Raw genomic sequence first — 21,438 nt, forward strand, 5'->3', positions numbered from 1 at the left:
TTTGTAGTGCTGAACGATAAATCTGCTTTTTTTTCTTATTTTGACTTCAACATCCCTTTGTTTCACGTTACAAATCATAAACTTCCGAATGTAACCAGAATTAAACATTTACAATTTCAATTTTGCGACAAATACTGTTTATTTTTATGTAATAGACACTAACAGTCAGATAACTGTGCGGCAAAAAAAGGTTCTGTAGGTCACGCGGCGCTTTATACATCCTCATTCGGTTTTTAGACGGTTCACCTAGATCGCAGTAAGACACTGAACTGATCAGCTAGTGAACGTAGTGAGACACTGATCAGACAAGGAAACAAAGCGATGGGAATGAGGTAACGCCCGATAGGTATACAAGACAACTAATGTACGGGTAACGCGGTTACGACCTTAACAGACCAAAGCTATTAGAAAACTGCTGTAGTTTACTCTAGTTTTGCAACTCCACACAACAGAAATAGTAGAAAACGCAGATGCCAGGGTGATATTCGTAAGAAGAATCTTAAGAAAATGTAACTCATCCACAAAAGAAGTGGCCTAGAAAACACTTGCTCTTCGATTCTTGAATATTGCTCATGACTTTGGTAGCATTATCGTACATACAAACGCATTTATTTGCCTTCAGGTGCGACACAGTATGTCCTGCGTTCGATTCCCAGTACCTAAACCGTTCATCTGACGTCGTAAGGTCGGGTACAGAGGGGTGGGGGAGGGAGGTTGGTTGGTTGTTTTGGGGAAGGAGACCAGACAGCGTGGTCATCGGTCTCATCGGATTAGGGAAGGATGGGGAAGGAAGGCGGCCGTGCCCTTTCAGAGGAACCATCCCGGCATTTGCCTGGAGTGATTTAGGGAAATCACGGAAAACCTAAATCAGGATGGCCGGACGCGGGATTGAACCGTCGTCCTCCCGAATGCGAGTCCAGTGTGTAACCACTGCGCCACCTCGCTCGGTGGGGAGGGTGGGTACAGAAGGAAAACACATTACTTGCTCCCACATACTCTGTACGTCTAGTGAAATGACCACAGCGAGAAAACACGAGAAATTTGAGCTAAAACAAAGATTTACCGACATCATTCTTCTCACGCGCCATTCGTAAATGGAACTGGGCTTCACGAGGCCACTTGAGAGACAGAATATATAAGCTGACGCCAAAGTATCCTCAAATTGCAAGGTTTGAACTGGACCGTGATCTACATGACATTCGTTTATTTGTTTAGTACAGCTCCTCAGGCTTTCGCTGCGATTAAAAAGTATGTCTAGAAATTTGAGTGACTCATTTGTATTCCACGCACTCTTGAAGAGGTACATTATCTGATTACCAAGCTGTACTGAGATAACATTGACCAAATATACGTCTATGGTGGGTTTTATCAGTGGCTATTTCATCATGCGATCACGAATGATTGCTGCCTTTGATCCGTATCTCATGGCTCGGCTCTCCTGAACCCCAATAACATTACTCTGATAGGACATGTTATTATTGTGAAGCAACCTCCAAGAAGCTGTACGTCCCCACCAACCCCATTTTCTTCTCCCCTAATTAATTCTATTGTTAAAAGTGATTATAAATTTTAATGAATATGCAGTAGAAATTAAAAGATACTGATGGGCCGGGAATCGAAACTCTATTTCCGTCATATTGCGAGTAGTTGCCCTAACCATAAAGCTATCTGAGCAGCCCACCAAGCGTTAACTCAAACTGATGTTTACACCTACGATTTCCGAACAGTACCACCAGAAGTTGAGGCTTGGAGTACGGTGGAATAACACCGCTGGGGGAATAGTCGATGGAGGCAAATGGCACATCATGCCACAAGTGATTTATACAATCAGTTCGATGGGACAGCAGAATTCAAGGCAGCATGCTGAATTTTGAGTGCTAGCGAGGCGGGGACATATCCACAAGATAGTTCATGAGGTTTCGGGTGGATTTTGCGATTTTCTTTTATACAAGGTGTTTCAGGACAAGTACGAAATATTTTAGGCGGCGGTAGTACAGTCTATTTGGAATAAAACGTTTCATTTAACATGCGTCCAGTTTTCGTTGGTTACACAGTTACAGCTAGTTACAAAGATGAGTTTTCATTCCGCGCGTTGGGTTTAATTTATAGAGTGTCGTTTTTGTTAAGTTCAAGGTGTGAGGATAGCCAAAATCGCGTTCAAAAGTATTTTATATCGATCGGTTTCGACAGATGACGACTGTCATCTTCAGATCTTCAAAAACTTTTTTGTTGTACGTCGTGTTTTATTATGCGCTCAATTCTCATGCCATGTTAACGTTTTAATGAAAAGTTTATTGGAAATTCCACAAGTTTGTTAAAAATAAAATTACAAACAAGTTTGTCAAAAGTAAAATTACAAACAAGTTTGTCAAAAGTAAAAATATACACAGCTATGTATTTAAAGTGAGAAGATTCCAAGATTTGCTTCACTCGTCATGTAAATGTAAACATTGGCACAAATGTGCGCTTTTATTATGTATTGTGAATTTTAACAACTGACAAGTATCAAAGGAGTGCTACATATGTAGATATGCCAAGTTCCACACAGTGCATTTTAGCTGTGTATATTTTTACTTGTGACAAACTTGTTTGTAATTACATTTTTAACAAGCCTGTAAGGCATGTACAATATACTCTCCACTAAAATGTTAACGTGGCATGAGTAACGAACGCACGATGGACCACACTGTATAAGATCTGAAGATGTTTGAAGATATGAAGATGACAGTCTTACCTGTCGAAATACGCCAATCAAAAAATTTTTGAACGCAATCTTGGCTATAAAAAATTTCTTTTAAAGTACTTACAGATCCTTCCTTCTCATCTCTCATTATGAGGAACTTCAATATACGTTTATGCTTAGGTTAAGCTGCGATTGTCCACATAGAAAAGTTACATTCCAACTGTAGTTATGCGTTCTTGGTCAGATCTACTGTATCGTTTAAGCATGCCACACGTATGTACAAATGCTTAGAATGTCGAGGTGGTATTTACGTACTGGTTTTATATCGAAAACACTGATGCTGCTACTGCTTGTAGAGGATACGATATACAGTTTTCTAAACGTACATTCAAGAATGTTTAGTCTCGTTATCACTAAACTGTGCGAGACTGGTGCAGCATCCAACAGCCGTACTTCATCTGAACGTTCAAATTAACACAGTGTGGATGAAGAAGAAGACATTATTCAGTTGTTAGAACGTAATCTTCAACAAGCACATGCAAAATTGCTGCATGTATTGGTATTCCAAATACAATATTAAGTAAATTAGCCATGTACGGCCTCTATTCTTATCACTGACAATGGCTGCAACGCCTTCGAGAAGGAGATGAAGGCAGACGATTAGAATTCTGTTGTTGGCTAACTGCAAATCAGAGTAATCGGGTTAATACCGTTTACTGAGTAAACCACTTTCACTCGTGACGGTATCAAGAACACTCGTAACTCGCATCGGTGGTTCCACGAAAACCTGTCTGCCTTTGTGGAGACACCTTCAAGAACGTTGCTCTTTAAATGTGTGGTGTGTTATGATAGACAATCAGTTGACAGCCCCTGCTGTGTCACCATCATAATTTTACAGGGCCCTGTATTGTAGACTTCGATGAAAACGAGCTTCCAGCATTATTCGAGTAGATTCAAAAGGCTACAAGGAACGTTACGTTCTCGTAGCATGACGGGGGCCCCTGCCATTCTAATCGTCAGGTTACTTACCATCTAAACCGAAGATTCTCCGGAAGATGTCTCTCTACAGCTGGTTGACATTTATCTTTCTTACGCGAAGCTGTTCATCCCTATTACAGGAGGATTAACACCATCTTTTCACAAATGTGATTTAATGTCGAAATGTGTAGTCACTGATCTATGTAAATTCATTCCACTCTCCGTGATTTGACATACAGCTGTTTTCTTATTTTCGCATTAAAAAGGTTAATCGTGGCCTCAGGAGCTACGTCAGTGACGACCGAGGTCGTCGGACCTTGTCCCCTTTAGATTGTTTTCTGTGGGGATATTTCAAAGGGTAAGTCTACAAAAAAAAAAAAAAAAAAAAAAAAAAAAAAAAGGGTGATCTGATCGTTCTGATTACGAATAATCAGCCAAGACAACCTCACAATAGTTAGACGTGATGTTGTCAAGAGAATTGGAAAATGCTTTGATATCGGAGATGTAATTAATTACTCTGTTTTGAACTTAATTATTTGCCTTTGCTTAACACTTCCTGTGAGTATTAGTTTGTTACAGTCTTAACAGTTGTATCTCTGAAACCAGTAAACCTTGGACACATGTTATATGGAATGTTTTCTTCGAATACTACCACTTCCTAAACTACATGCTGTTACACCGACACACCTTATATGGATGTTGTATCGACTTGGGAAGAAACAAATTTGTCAATGTGAAACTGCAATAATTATGGTACGGTAATGGAAAGACGTACTACACGCAACCTACTAAAGGCAGCAAGGGAACAGGCCATGTAATCCGACAGCCGCCAAAATGATTTTTCTTTTTTAAATTGTTGATGTAGAACACTGGAGCGTGGGAGTGCGTGCCGCGTACAGAGGCCCGTACCTTGTCACCGTTAACGGTGCATTCCGCGCGCGTCATGTTTGGGTAAGGGTGCAGTTGCGGTCGGCTCTGGGCAGTGGGAACGAGGTAATCGAACCCAGGACCGGCAGCAACAAGGCCCCACCTACAAGGCCGTGTCCAGTTTCCTTACTCCGGCTTCCAGTTTCCCGCAGATGCCGGCCGCTGCACCTTAGCTGGTTCTCGGAAGCCTCACAGCCTGAATTATGGATGAGGAATTGCCTTGAGAGAACTCCATTCCCTTTTCTGCCGCGAGCCGCAGAAAGATGCGTTCCGGAAAACACGTTTGCGCAGAAGACATATCGGCTGGGTAATTAAAGGTCCTACCTCTGTTGCAACTTGCTTTTGATTGCAGTTATCTACCGCTATCCATTTACAAATGGGATGTAGTATTAGACAGACAGCTTCGGGGAGAGAGAGAGAGAGAGAGAGAGAGAGAGAGAGAGAGAGAGAGGGGGGGGGGTCAGTATTCTAGAGTCGACGAAGCTTGCAGACAGCAGCTTTACTACCATAAAGATGTACAGTGGATAGGCGAAGTAATATGACTAGGTCTTGGAGGTTATATTTCAATGTATTATACTCTTTGTTCTGCGACTGAATACAAACCACCGGTGAAACGTGTGATCTGTCTCCCAAAGAGGGCAACTCGTTGGTGCGCGGTTAGCGGGAGCGTCTGTGATGAAATCGGCGCTGAACTGTTTGTTTCACGACCGAGAGTATCCACGTTATTAAAACATCATCGACGGAGAGACTGTGGGTGAAAGCCAAAGTTAACTAACAGAGACCGACGAGCATAAAAGGGATTGTGGCCGGACAAGATAAAACTAACGCGGTGAAAGTGGCTGTAGAACTCAACACTCACACGAGTAGTACTGTGTCGACAAAACATGTCGGCTGGAGGTTGACAAGGCTATAATTCGTGGAAGGGCTGCAATTGCAAAACCTTAATAATGGAAGCAAACTGCGAAAGAAGTGGTGCCATGATCATAAAATCTAGACAGCTGACGACTGGAAGAATGTGGTACGTTTGGATGAATCATCGTTTACAACAATTGCTACAGACGAACAGGGTTGTGTGTGGAGAACCCCAAAAGAAACCTACGACTCGGCGTGCCTGCTTCCTACAGTCAAGCATGAGGGAGATTCGATTATGATTTGGGCGGCTATATCGTGGTATTCAGTATTGAGCTGGTGCTATCATTACCCTCACTGGCCGGGTTACTGCGAATATTTATCTCGACATCCTCGAGAACGGAGTGCTTACTATGACTATAATTTTGCTGCCAAACACTGCCATATGCCAAGATGATAATACGCCCATACAAACAGCCAGAAAGGTTCAAGCTTGGTTTGGGGAGCATCAGAATGCCATAAAACGTTTTTTCTGGCCAGCACCTGCCAGACCTCAACATCATTGAGCTGTTATGGGGAGTTTTAAAGCAGACAGTGAGGATCAGATTTCCAGCTCCAACATCGTTGAAGCGATTGGTAGATGTTTTGGTACAAGATTGGGAGAACATTCCGTTGGAAACCATTCAGATACGCTACGGGTGTATTCAGCGAAGAAGTGTACCTCTTCTCAAAACCAATAGTGGCACAACTCCTTATTAATAAATTACTATTTTGTGTATGTTAGCTATTCATATTATCTTGTAACCCCCCATGTAATTACCTAGTTGACAGAACTTGAATACGATAAGGGATTGTTACACGCTACTTGCCAACAGTCTAAAATCAAGTGAGACGCGTTTTATTCCCGTGAACGAAGAGGTTGTTTGCAGATGGAGAGCAGCCTTGGGTTGTGCGAGGATGGGAGGGTAATCGGATGTGGCCTTTTGAAAGGAATCATCCTCGTATTCGAAGGAAGAACGAAGGGTGATTAAGATTTAACGTCCCGTCGACATCGAAGTCATTAAAAAGAGAGCGAAAGTTCGTATTGTTTGAAGGATGAGGAAGAAAATGGGCACACTTTTTCAAAGAAACCACATCCCAGCATTTGCCTGGTGCAATTTAGGGAAATCGCGGAAAACTTAAATCGGTGGCCGGACGCGGACTTGAACCTCCGTCCTCAGGAGTGAGAGTCCAGTGTGCTAATCACTGCGCCACTCCGTGCGGTCCGGAGTTGCCCTACGTTATTCAGGAAAATGATGGGAAACCTAAATTTAGGTGGCTAGACAGTGAGTTGTCCTCCCGAAAGCGATTTAATGCCGTAATCGCCGCGCAACCTCTCTCGGTAAGCGTCACTTGATTCAGTTGTTCGTAAGCGTGCTTTGTTGTAGCGTGCCGTCAAACTAAGCTCGTTCGCAGACTTGAGCCACGTCCACAGTGAATAAAACGGGCACAGAAAGGTCTCCAGCTTGTGCGGCTAACGTTCATTGTAAGCAAGAAATCTTGGGGTCCTTGTCTCAGGATTACACTGCAGTTCCCACGAACGTGCGGCGGGAGGCTGGCTGGATGGCTTGGTGTTTGCAAACAGGCGGGCTCTTGTCGCGTAGCCGTGTGCAGGAGGAAGTGAAGTGGGGAGCGTTATCAGCTCGGCGTACGGCGCCAACACCGCAACACGGCCGCAGTTCTCGTCTTGCCTCCGTGTGCCTCGCACAGCGCATACCGTCTTCCGTAAACAGCCGGCTTCTTCTTCCTCCATCCATCTTTCTTGTCCATCGTATCTATCCTATTTGACTTTACTCATAGTTCTTAAATTCATATTTTCCGTCAATTTCTCTGATGCATTTCTGTGACATTCGTGGTGCCTGTGCCAAACTTGCACCCAACCACTGTTCAAACAACTGCTGCCCTCCCTCAGCGTAACTTATTGTTATGAAGCATTCCGTTCCTTTCTTCCTGTGGCCGTGGCCTGCCTTTAATTAGGACGTCCCGAAGTTCTGCGGCGAGCCGGAATAAGTTGGCCTCGACGCACCTGCTGCGGATGTGAGCGCAGCTGCTGCGGAAGTCTGCGGTGAGTACTGGTCGCTGTTGCTTTCTGACGATAGCTGCGGAAATCAGAAATTCTGTCAGTTGCTGGTAACGTGAAATTAAAAGTGTGCGGACAATTCAAAAGACTGGTAAAGCTTCACGCAGATGTCTTAAACTGAAACACCAAACATTTAAGACCTTGTAGTCCTAGAGATGAAAATGTAAATGTTGAATAAGGCATTGGTGGCTGGGATGTTCTCTAGTAGCTAAGCCACCTAAAACGCAAATGCTTTCTCTATAAGGGTTGTTGTTTAGAGTAACCGACGTATGAGAGTGGAAGTGAAGCCAGATGTGTTGGAGGTGGTGGTGATGGTGGTACCTCGTGCCAGTACATAGCTTTCCGCACACGAATGACACCAAATGTGCCGCAAAATTTGACCCCATCCAACTAACGGATCACCATAAAGTGGCACATGCCTTCGCTCAATCGGATAAGTTGGAAATTATTTACTCACCCTTCCGCACCCACCATGACGACTTGATACTGGCAAGTGAAAATTTCTCCATAAAGTACGCTTTTCCTACCACAGAATGTGAACGAAAGAGATTCAACTCCAAGAAACTAATGTGACAAGGCCAATAGCTATAGGGAAGGACGAAACTGCGACATTCATTGCAGATGAGAGCACAAAAACTGAAAAGTCTTGCAATTAAATGACATAAACGTTTAATAGCAGGACATTTTGTATTTGCTCATGTCGGGTGATGAATCTCGTCTCTCTGCTCGTATTTGCCTTGTCATGTTAATATTCTTCGGGCCCATTTCTTCTTGTTTCTGTAAAGAAAGAAGTGTTTCACTTGGCAATGTGAAGACTGTAAACAGTCCTTAACCTAAGATCGATTTGACATGCTGTGTTATTTACTGGAAATGCTAAGCCCTTGCCATAATCAGTAACTACAACGACGGTAAGTTCTGATAGTTCTGAATGTTATTTGCAGTAATTTGAAACGAAGGATAAAGAAATAGGTAGTACTCACTACCCAGTCTAATAAATAGTACTTTCAAGCAGTTCTGGCAGTGAGCCGGCCGAAGTGGCCGTGCGGTTCTAGGCGCTGCAGTCTGGAACCGCGAGACCGATGCGGTCGCAGGTTCGAATCCTGCCTCGGGCATGGATGTGTGTGATGTCCTTAGGTTAGTTAGGTTTAAGTAGTTCTAAGTTCTAGGGGACTGATGACCTCAGCAGTTAAGTCCCATAGTGCTCAGAGCCATTTGAACCATTTCTGGCAGTGAGCTAGACTAGCTTCCGTTCAAAATGGCTCTGAGCACTATGCGACTTAACTTCTAAGGTCATCAGTCGCCTAGAACTTAGAACTAATTAAACCTAACTAACCTAAGGACATCACACACATCCATGCCCGAGGCAGGATTCGAACCTGCGACCGTAGCGGTCACGCGGTTCCAGACTGAAGCGCCTTTAACCGCACGGCCACACCGGGCTTCCGTTCACCCCTCTTTTATACGTTGGCGCTGAAACTAATTTCAGTACTGAGTCTGGATTCTGGTACGAGATGTGAAACTGTCGCCTTCAAAATTCGACACCAGTTTTCTGCTGTTGCATCTCCATCGATACAACTGTAAATGTTCAGTGCTTCTGTGTCACTGGAAGGAGACCCAACAGCGCCAATCATCGCGTTTTTATACTTGCATGCTTGAAATAAAGCCAATTATTCAGTGCTTCTCTCGCCTGGGCGTCATTCGATGGTTAAATTAAGTCCATGTAAGCGAAACACTGTGACTGCTCAAACATAGACACAAAATTACATATAAACTGTTGTTGTCGTTGTTGAAGTCTTTGGTCGGAAGGCTGGGTTGTCGCAACTCTCCACGATACTCTAACCTGCACAAGTCTCTTCATCCCCACGCAACTACTGTAACGTACGTCAGTTAGAATTTGCTTACTGTATTCAAACCTTGTCCTCAATCCACAATTCACTCCCCCCCCCCCCCCTCCCTTCCCGCCCCACAAACACACTACCTTCCATTAACAGATTGAAAATTCATTGATGTCTCAGGATACTACAAACTTCTTTTTTAATCCAATTCGCTTCAGTATCTCCCCATTACTTTTCCGACCTACTCTTCCAATCTTCGACTTTCTTCCGTAGCAGAGTAACAAATCTCGCTATGTCAGAAACGCTTTTCTTGCTATTGCCAGCTTTCATTCTGTGATTTCTCTACTGAGCCAATATCAGTTACTTTGCTAGCCAAAAAGGAAATTAACGTACCACTTTTAGTGCCTGATGTCTTACTCTTCTTACCCTGGCAACAACTGATGCAATTCGACTAAATTCCATTACAGTTGTTTGACGTTCAGCTTGTAATATCTTTTCAAGACACTAACCATTTCGTTCAACTGTTTTTTCAAGTTCTTTGTCGCCTTTGACATAGTGGTATCGACAGACGCCACAGTTTTTATTTCCTGTCCCTGACCTTTTTTGTTCATTGTACAGAGACTCTACAAAATTTGGTATAGGCTATAACCATGCCTCGCTCCCTTCTCAACTGTTGCTTCTTCTTCATGTCGTAAGGCTCTGAAAACCGCAGTTTGGTTTCTGTACAAGTTGTAAATAACTTTTCACTCCCTGCATTTAATCTCTCCTGGCGTCAAAATTTTAAAGGGTCTATTCCATGTCTTATTGTAAAAAGCTTTCTCTAAATCTACAAATGGTATAAACGTAGATTTGCCTTGCCTTGCTTCAAGCTGACTTAAAAGAGAAATCGTTGGGTCGGTATTTTCTCGCGTGCCATTTCTCCGAAACCCAAACTGACCTTCCTCGATGACAGTTTCTACAAGTTCCTCGATCCTTCTGTAAATAATTCGTTGCAGTGTTTTGGAGCCATGACTCATTAAATTGGTGGCTGTGAAACTAAAGTAAAGCAGTCGTAAATCCGAAGATTGTGTGGAACATCACAGTGCTTTACTAGGCACGGTCCTGTTAAAGGTGGTATGCCGTTGAATCCTTCCGACAGACTTAACCAGTCTGTTATAGGAACACCTATAGTTTAACGTTTTTACCGAACCACGGCGTAACTCGGCATTTTTCATATCAATGTGAAAGAAGTGTTAATGACGGATAAAAATCTTAGGATTGTCTCTCTTTCGGGCTCTTTCTTCCGCATTTGCAGATACACAAGTTGTATGGTTAATTGCCGTCTTTTGCAACCGTAATAAAAGTCTTAACAGATCGCGAATCGAATTCGAGACCTTTGATCTGTAGTCTGGCATTTGATCATTGAGTCACGCTACAGAAACTTTTTCCGTAAATTCAGCATCGTTCTCAATAGAGGTATTTTATTTTTTTATGTTACCTCCTTAAGAAGTCTTTTAGTGGTTAATAACTTACAGCCTTTAGCGGGACCGTTGTGTTGTATTGGTTCGAAAAAAGTTGCGTGCGTGAACATCCCGTGTGTGTGAAATCTGTAGCCGTGCGCGGGTCCGGGGCTCGGGCGATACGCGAGCTCGGTTGCCGTACCGTGAGAGAGGGGAGATACCGTATCGCTGGCTAGCCAACGCGAGACACGTAATTACGAAGCGCCCGGTGATGTATCGGCGAAATCTCCGATATCGGCGCTTCCTCCCTCCCAACTGCACTGTTAGAACAAGCGAATCATTTATTGGCGTCCTTCGCGTTAACCTCTGTATAGTGCGGATGCATTTCGTTTATGATGACAAGTCTGTAACTTCTGTTACTTTGGGAGACATGGGAGAGGGGGACTGTGATGTGACTTGACAGCGTACGGAAATAAAATACAGAAAACTTACGATTAAGTTGTATCACCGAATTTGACATAGCTTCATTGTGCGCACTTGCCGTACGATCAAGTCTCTTCAAGCCAATTCGTTAGTGAGGGAATATGTTGTTTATATGTTCGCTCTAATACTGACGTTAACAATAATTTCATTAGAAACTAGTATGGTTTTCGCTTCAGTATAATTATTTTATATTCAATCACGTGCAGGTTCCCACGTCAGACATTACAAAATGGCTTCCTAATAATTATGCGTTCAGTTTATGTCCTTCAAGTGTAATTTTGGCCCTAGTTGCTTATTAAAAGTTTTTGCGCTCCAACCACACCTTCATCGAGTTTTATGATCACTTTATACATTAAATATAAAGTTATCGGCCTTGTAAATGTATCGAAATACATACATACTCAGAAATATCATTGAGGTAGACAAGGTTTCCTGATGCTTAGTTTCATTCGAATGTAGTTACCGGTGAACTGTCTTGTATACACTGCATTATTATAGTAGCATTTCAAGAAACTCAATTTTATTTGTCATTATAGTCTCAGTTATATACATTCTTTAGTTTCTTCGTTGTGAGAGCTTCGTTTAATTGGATTCCAACTATTCACTAAATAACATCTTATGTTCCGAAAGGTTTTGGCTTTGTGTCTGTTTTATTGTTCTATTTTGTTGTTTTTAAATTCCCTGTGTGTAGATGCAAATTAATAAAAAATCCTTATATGGTATAAGTTTTAGACCGATTATAGTTTTAAAAGTCCGAAGCATTTAAATTAGGGACTACCAACGAAAGACTTTCGATAGGTATTGATGTGCCATGATGGATGGTAAGGAAAGAAATTGTCGCAGTAATGTGATGTTTACGATCGGTCGCAATTTTGTCGAGTGAGAAGCGTTCCATCGCATAACACTCAGACTGGTCGTGGTGGGACGCGACACACTCCAAGCGACGGAGTGGTCTGAAAATTAACAGAGAAACGTTTATTGGTTACACTGCTACACTTATAAAATAATCTTAATAACGTTCGCCAGCCTCGCTTTGACGGAAGAGACAATAACTTGTCTAAGCATCAAAACTAATGATCAAAAAATGCCTTACAACTATGTAGCTGTATTCGGAAAGATTCAGAGAACTGACTTCTGGATAGGGAAACATACACAAATTACAGTCAGTACACTGCCTGGTAGCTAGTAACTTAATAATCTCCATAGACGTAACACTACAACGTGAATAGACCGACATTCGTACAAAAAACACCACGTTTCAAATTTCCTCGGAGTAAATTGTAAAGTATTGGCTTCAGTTATACCTTGCCAAGTCATTGTATTTTGTTAAACGTCTCCAGCTAGCTGATGGCCTCCCTACTCAACCGCGCAATATTCTCCTATAAAAACGACAAACGACTAACCCCCGCGCGCGGGAACATACTTAGGATTTCTTGTAAGCTTTCCATATTGGAAAATTAGCTTTATTGATCACGATGGTACACTACCTCGAGACCGCAGAAATGTTGAAAAGTGAACCACAACCTCCACCTCCAGAGAGCACACGAATTGCCTCTGATGCCCATGATGGTTATCGGGAAAAGAAACTCCGGGAAATTGTTTTAACAGGCAGGCTTTGCAGCCAGTCAGCCTCAGAAGCAGAGCAGAATGCAGACATTTTCCTGCTAATAGCACTTATATGGAAATAAGTTCCAAACCTGGACATCTCGTAAGTCTGTTTGCAACAGGTACTGGAAAACACCTACTTTCGTTTGAATGTCACTAGTCCTTGAGCCAGCATCGTAGGCTCCGACCACAAGCCACTGTTTTGTAAATCGCATCACGAGGGAAAGCATTCAGGCATACAGAACGATTCAATTTACACGTTAAGTGTCAGATACAATCATTTCTGGCAACAGCAAATTATGATTAGCGCTAGGCTAATCGAACTGATAATTATGGAAATTACTCCCAGATTGCTTTACGGACCGTATGTATGTTAGCAGGAAAACAACCACTTTGGTAAACAAATACTGCTCCTCCTCGTACACCAGTGAGCTGTTTTCATCTAGTACTTTAAACAAAGCATTTACGTTAACTTCAAACAGACCACTAACAGCAGTCCATATATCGGTAAAGTAAAAAAAGAAAAAAAAAGAAAAAACCATTCACGGATTGGGCCTTAGGTATGTCCTGACTGGCCAACTGTTCCCTACAAAACAGTACGCCGAGCGATCCATGACCGTGGGAAATGTAATCAGCATATAGCCAATCCCTCCAGCCGTTATTGCCAGTAGATGAATCCTGGCGATGCCGCTGCTTCTTTATTCAAACAGCTCCTCACTTGGCCTCACAAGGTCTGAGTGAACCACGTACCGGACCTATCCGCCCCAGGAAAAATCTGAGGAGGTACAGGGAACAGAACCCGAATGCAGTGACGCTAACCATTCGTCTACGGAGGCGGTCTAAGTCGGAATATATCTAACACAAATGTTAGAGTTATCTGGACCTTATATTCCTCAGTCAAACTTTCCTGACCATCTGTGCAGTGATCAATGAGGTTCTTTTCTCGGTTTTAAATATTTTTGTTTCTCTTGTTAGACTTTTGCACCAGAATGCCAAACTCCATTCTGAACCGTAGAGAGGACACACAATCAACATAGAAATTATTCCTGCTTCCGTTATGGTAGTCGTGCATTCCTGAGCTCAACTTAAATTCACTCTTCTTATTAACTACACGGAACATTAGGGAGTACTATACACTGAGCAGCCAGCACATTGTGACCACCAACCTAACAGCCGGTATGGCAAACTTCGGCACGCATAACAGCGGCCACTCGTCGTGGCATGAAAGTAACGAGGCCTTGGTTGGTAGGTCGCTGTAGGGAGTTAGTACCATATCTGCGCGCGCGCGCACACACACACACACACACACACACACACACACACACACACACACACACACACACAGAAGTCACCTAATTACCGTGGTGTGTTCGATCGGCTTCAGATCTGGAGTAGAATGGGAAGTGGAGCAGAGCATCAGTTGAAAATCGCCGCTGTGTTCCTCGAAACACTCCATCACACTCCTGGCCTTGTGACATGGCACATTATCTTGTTACAAAAATGCCACTGTTGTGGCATACGTGGTCTGCAACGTGTGTATGATACTCCTTGGCCATCATAGTGCCTTGCACGAGCTCCACTGGGGCCATAGATGCCCGGAATGTTACCCAGAGTGTAATGAGCCGCCGCCAGCTTGTCTCCGCCCCACAGTGGAGGTGTCAAGCAGCTGTTCCCCCGGAAGACGACGATTCGCCCTCCCGTCGGAGTGATGAAGAGAGTATGGGGTTCATGAGACAATGCAAAGCTCTGTCACTGCTCCAGTGTCCAGTACCGATGGTAACTCGCCCATTTCAGTCGTAGTTGCCGATGTCGTGTGTTAACATTGGCACACGCAGGGGTCTGACTGGCAGTCATTCCTCGCCATAGGCAGTAATCAGTACAAGTTCTCAGCCCGTTTCATCCCCTGATAGGGCGCGTGACAAAACTGTTTTTCATCTATCAGCACAACAATTTAGGCTGACTTTTGCATCTTTGTAAAGTGCCTGAAAACGGAGCCATTTGGTTCTGAACTCGACGGCACGTAAATTTGACGTTCGTAAGTACAGTTTAGTGAAAAAACAAAAAATAAAAGAAGGGAAGCAAATATTTGTTTCACAACCGCAAATGCACCGGTTTCGTTTAACAAACAAATGTTGAACAAACTTGTGACGTCACAGTGCGAGACTAGATGGCCGCCAGTTACAAGGAAAGATTCTTAATATCTCGGCCTGAACTATTTAACGCCACACAGGGTGTTTATAAATGAATATCGGGGTTTTAACGCTTTATAATGTTTATCATATTAAACTTACAGTTATAAATGATATGTCAAATGAAGGAGCAACTCAAACAGTTTTATCAATAACCTTATAAATGATCAATGTGAGCACCATTTGTTACACGGCACTCATCAAATCCATAGCAGAGTTCTTCCCAAAAGTTGATAAAGGTGTCTCCAGTGATTGTAGCAACAGCTGCTTCAATCCGGTTTCCCAATTCAAGGAGGTCTGCTGGTAGCGGAGGCACGTACACACGATCCTTGATGAAGACCCAAAGGAAAAAATCGCATGGCGTTAGATCGGGTGAACGTGGAGGCTATGCAAAGCAAGCCCTGTCATTGGGTCCCTTGCGGCCTGTCCAGCGGTCGGCTATAGACTTGATGTGTGCCGTGTGACAAATGGTGCTCACATTAGACATTTATAAGGTTCTTGGTACAACTGTTTGAGTTGCTCTTTCATTTGGCATATCATTTATAAGTGTAAGTTTAATGTAATAAATACTACAAAGTGTTAAAACACCGATATTCATTTACAAACACCCTGTATTTCGCAAACTGAAGCTGAAATGATGTTATTGTGCAGATCTGATTGAGAATTGGTTAAATACAGCTAGAATAATCAGTATTAATGTGGTCAGCAAAGTAAATTTGTTAACGGCCAGAGCTGGTACATCACTTAGGTCTGATTAGCGGTTGATACGTCATGGCACGCTGAGTAAAGTTTAAGTTTTATATTATTATTGATGTTGTACGAGTAACCAAGGGCTTTGAGTCTTACTTATCGAAAAGATGACATAAAGCAGTAATGAATGCTAAGGAAAGATACATAATTCTAATAATTGTAAATAAATCACGAATGGTGTCCCAAAATTAAATTTTTGGTGGTCTCCTATTCGTTGTTTATGGGAGTGACCTCCTTATCAAAAACAGAGTTCGACTTCTTGCAGGTGTCATAAGCATTCTGACTAATGTTAGGGGCTGCATAACAAGAACCGTTGTTGTCTTTCAAAGACTAATGGATGCTCTGCAAACTGGCTCTCGATTTCATAACAACAGTTTATTCCATTATGTTCAGCTGACAACAACGTAACAATGCTGAACATGAAGACGTTTCAGTGCGTTTCTTCACTTAGAGAAATAGTGTTAGTTAGGTGCTGTTACTTATCCAGTTCTGTATGGAATTTTATTTTTGAAGAAGAATCTGTAAAACATAAGTGCTTGTTAAGAGTAATGGGAACGAGGCCTCAAACTGAAATATTCGTAAATGTAATTACCCAAGGTTGGACTAAAATGGCGACAAATATCATCGAAAGTCGAAAAGATTTCTTCGTGTGTTATTTCCCATATTACTTAAATTGTAAACAAGTGGGAACTGTCACGCACACATAGCAGAAAGAGACACAGAGAGACAGTGATTCAAATACGAGTATTCCACCATTACCGCGTGTCCCATTTCTGAGGCATCGCATTTGTCAACGAAAACACAACTTTGAATACTCTAAAATGCTTATTTACCTTGAAAAACTATTTTAGACTTAAAATGGCATCGTCAAACAATAGTTTTTACGTGTAGTACGCTCGAAGAAGCCAGATCTTCGCTGTAAACTTCCTTTTCTCTACTTCGTCGTAGTCATTTTATTATTGCTATTATTATTATTATTATTATTATTATTATTCCTCCCTCTTTTTACACTGCTAAAGTCCACTGCCCTGGGCGTTGGCGATGATTACAAACAGTGCTCTTAAATCTTCAATATCACTGTAGAACTGTTTTATGTTTTCTGATGCTAGTCTAGTCAAAAACATACCTGGGGGATGATATTCATTTAACTACTGATTAACGTTAAATTTTGCCTTTGAAAACGCCTAAAGCTTTGTATTTATCATTTTCATTGCGCAGCACGTGTGCCAAGTGCACAATCTCTCTCTGTTCGGTTTTAATAGGCAGCTCATTTTTGCAATCTGCGCTTACCAGTAATAGCTCTTTACTGGCGTGTTCTACTGAGTTATTACACAGACTTCATACAGCAGAGTATTAGATATGCAGTACTTCACCACAGATCGGCCATTACGAAGATATTTTCTCACTCTACTCAAAGCCAACTTTGCTTTCATATGGTTAAAATTTTGTTCATTTGATAAACGTCCTCATTGTTCATTTTGCCTTGTACATTATTATGTCATATGGTTCTCAGATATTGTTATTTAGAACGTTGCCAATAAAAGGTTCTGGAGATAAATATGTTAAACAATAATTTCCGATGTCTCGACTACTGTTCCAAGATTCCTCATCGGGGGAGGGGGGGTTGGGGGGGGGGGGAGAGAGAGAGAGAAAGTAGTAGAGGGGGGCGCCGGCCTTCCAGTGAATAAATATTGCTAGTGTCGGATTCTCTTTTCCATGAACCAAGTTACAAAGCTGGCCCATAGTTAATTTGCTTATTTTACAAGAATTGATCAGTAGATCCTGTCAGTAGGAATGATGAGAAAAGTCGCGACTCATATTTCATCACACTGTCACTATCACCGATCACCTGATGGGTTAGCTAACTACCAAACATTAAACACCCACTAATGGCAGTAAGCCGCGTGACGTTGCGACCGCCACTTCCTCGCAACACTGACCTCAAGGATGGATTGTTAATCACAGCCATTGTGACTGTGCACTCTATTTCAGCCAGGCTTCCGGAGTCAGTTCAAAGGTAGTGAGTTAGCTAGGAGTTGAATTACAGTGCGTATTCGGTTTAAGTAACCAACTGGATTTACAATTAAGTGACCCAAGTTCCGCCATTCTCATGAGTAAGTGCCTGATTCGCAGTGGCAACAAAACATCCCAATGGAAGTGATTCACCGAATGTCTCGTCTCCTTCGAATGTATGCAGTTCTAATGAGGAGAAAGATTCGAATTTCATTTTTCTTTTGCAGCTTCCTCTGTTTCTATCAGAAACATTAGTTCTAAACATAAAACCAAAGTGCGTAAATATCATGTTCATTATTGACATTAGGCTTTACCGGCATTCTTTTGAATAATGAGGAACGATCACAATGTGATCTTTGGAGATTTCGGTTAACGGCGCCTTGAAACCCATAAAACTAAAGAGACACGTGTGGACAAAACTTTCACACCACGCAGGTAAACCCATCGAATTTTTTTAAGCGTCATATGCGACAACTAAAAGAAAACGTCAAGTTTCTTCAGAAAACAAGCATCAGTTCCTAAAAGTCCTAAGATCATCCGTAGAGGTATCAATTTCAAAATTCGATTCACCACACATTTTTGGTGAGAAATTAAGCTCTCCCGCAGCCGCCAAAATGTCCAAAATTATGCGAAGAGAAAGGTTTGGCGAGAGTTTGAAGTCGGTGCCACACTCACATGATATCGTGGCTTGTCGTATTGAAGCAATAGCCAGTGACATTGAGAAAAAATTACTACCATGTCTTTATGACCCCAAAATTCGCTCTGCAATTTTGTGACAGTACTGGTATAGGAAGTATTTCTCAACTTCTTGTTTTTGTACGCTGCTGTTACGGAAAAGAAATGCACGAGGACTTTTTTCGTAAATCTCCGGAAGGGAGGACGAGAGGTGAAGATGTTTTCTTTCTTGTGAATTTCTTGTTTGTTATCTATCAAAATGGTTCAAATGGCTCTGAGCACTAGGGGACTTAACATCTTAGGTCATCAGTCCCCTAGAACTTAGAACTACTTAAACCTAACCAACCTAAGGATATCACATACATCCATGCCCGAGGCAGGATTCGAACATGCGACTGTAGCGGTCGCGCGGTTCCAGACTGAAGCACCGGCCGGCTATTATCTATCTGTCATGGACAAATTGTGTTGGTGCATGTATCGATGGGATGGCAGCATTTAGTGGAACTAAAAGAGGTTCATGGGAAGAATGTGTGCTGTTTCTCCTTCTGTAAAATTCACACATTACATGATACACCAGGTGGCACTGCCTTCTAAAGTAGTACAACCAGAAGTTCAATGAATTACTGAAGGATGCCGTCAGTACTGTAAATCTGGGGAAAGCACGAGCTTTAAATAGTAGGCTATTTTCCATTCATTTGCAAGGAGATGGGTTTCACTCATGATTGGCTTCTATTGCACTTGGAGGTACTTTCGTTGTCTCGTGGTACAGGTCTTCATCGGTTGTGGAGCTGAAGGATGAACTTCGTTTTTTCCAGCTGATCAGAAGTCCTATATTTGCGGTTCAGTTTCTAAATGAAAAATGGCTTCTAATATTGTGCTAGTTGGCCTACGATTTTGAGAAACTCAGTTATCTTAGTCTCACGTCAAAGCCGAAATAGTAATATCACCGTTCTAACCAAGGAAGTGCTTGGTTTGAGAGAGAACTTGAACAGAGAGAGAGAGAGCTAACTGCGTGATGTTTTCTTGCCTACTAATTCCGTGGAGGAGAATGAGTTGAGGTTGTGGATAAATTAACAGAGTTGGCGTAGTACATCTCGAAATCCTTCGTCAACAATCGGAGTCTAAAATTTCAGAACTCTCATCTGAATATGACTAGATCCATAATATGTTCGATATGGTCACGGCCGGCCGCTGTGACCGAGAGGTTCTAGGCGCTTCATTCCGGAACCGCGCTGCTGCTACAGTCGCAGGTTCGAATCCTGCTTCGGGCATGGATGTGTGTGATGTCCTTAGGTTAGTTAGGTTTAAGTAGTTCTAAGCTCTATGGGACTGATGACCTCAGATGTTAAGTCCCATAGTGCTTAGAGCCATTTTTTGATACGGTCACGAGAGACCATTTCCTTCCCCATACATCCCTGATCCGATGTGACCGATGACCTAGCTGTTTCGTCCCTCCTCCTCCTCCTCCTCCTCTCCCCAAAAAAATCAATCAATCAACCAAACAATGAATTTAAATCGAAGTCTCTTGAAAATTTTTGGGTGCACACTTGGAATGAATATCTCAATATAGCTAGAAGAGCAGCGGACTTGTTATTACCCTTCGCGTCAATTTACTGGTACTAATGAAGACGAATCTTTGGTATCGACTGCAGATGGAAGGCGATCTGCGAGTTGCCGTTACAAAGATCCAAAAAAGTCTGGATATGCTTTCTGCTCATGAAGCAGCACACACTGAACACTAAATGTGAAAATGTCAAAACATTCCGATTTTTGAACCGTGTGCATTTTTTACTTACGTTTATTTCCTTTTTCAGATTATCAGTTTCAATATAACAATTCTTAAATTGGCATTTAAATGTTGAGCATTGTTCTGTCATTATTTGTGCGTCGTGAACTTTCAGATATTAACTTTCGAAATGAATTAAAATAATTACGGATGGAAACAGTTAAACTTTAACTAACGAATTTGTGAACTAATTTGTAAAACGATATGTAGTAAAGTACACGTATTTGTTCAATTCCAATAACTGCACCTACAGTCGTGGTTATTTATATAAACAGCCGTATTTGATAACTCGTACCGCCTTTGAATAATACAAATGTATTATTATTAGTAAAAAAAGTCACGATCGAATGACATTCTCGAATTATTATTATTATTATTGTTGTTGTTGTTGTTGTTGTTGTTGTTGTTGTTGTTGTAACTGATAGTTCCAATAATTAGACAGAAGTAAATATAAACGGTGGACCATTTTCGAGAAGTGCTGAAGAAGGAAAGCAAAATAGGAGGAAGGGGAGATTAAAGAGATTCATGGCCCGCAGCTCGTGGTCGTGCGGTAGCGTTCTCGCTTCCCACGCCCGGGTTCCCGGGTTCGATTCCCGGCGGGGTCAGAGATTTTCTCTGCCTCGTGATGGCTGGGTGTTGTGTGCTGTCCTTAGGTTAGTTAGGTGTAAGTAGTTCTAAGTTCTAGGGGACTTATGACCACAGCAGTTGAGTCCCATAGTGCTCAGAGCCATTTGAGCCAAAGAGATTCATGTTTCAGAAGGGGGACTCGACGGGAAAAGTTTGAGAACCCCTGCTCTGGATGTCTGGGAGGGGGGAATTGGAGGATGAAGAATATAGTGTTTAAGGTTTGCAGACGACGTGCTCTTTTCAGCTACGTATGAAAAAGAAATACACAATACTGTATACTGCATTAAAGGTAAAGGAAAGATTTATGGAATGGAAGTCAATACAAAGGAAACAAGAGTAGTGACACTAAGAAAGAAATAAAATGGTAAAGATAATGTGAATGGAGAAATATTAGAGCATGTGCTTAGGTTAGAGAATTCCCTCCCTAGGCCCGACAAGACGCCTCCTGAGACGCGACAAGGTAGCAGTAAGCAAAACGCA

General features: G+C 42.2%; 1 protein-coding gene across 3 annotated transcripts in view; it reads left to right on the top strand.

The window, feature by feature from the left end:
* The window catches only part of LOC126175395 (tripartite motif-containing protein 2-like), a 412,180-nt gene that overhangs the window by 205,536 nt on the left and 185,206 nt on the right, over positions 1-21,438 (top strand). Inside the window, exon 1 of one of the 3 annotated variants that reach the window (XM_049922184.1) lies at positions 7,186-7,541. The exons of the other annotated variants lie outside the window; for them this stretch is intronic. The gene's annotated coding sequence lies outside the window, so the exon portion shown is untranslated. Of the gene's footprint in view, positions 1-7,185; positions 7,542-21,438 lie in introns of those variants that run through there. 3 annotated transcript variants of the gene reach the window in all.

Source organism: Schistocerca cancellata, chromosome 3 (assembly GCF_023864275.1).
Source record: "Schistocerca cancellata isolate TAMUIC-IGC-003103 chromosome 3, iqSchCanc2.1, whole genome shotgun sequence".
NCBI classification, from domain to species: Eukaryota; Metazoa; Arthropoda; class Insecta; order Orthoptera; family Acrididae; genus Schistocerca; species Schistocerca cancellata.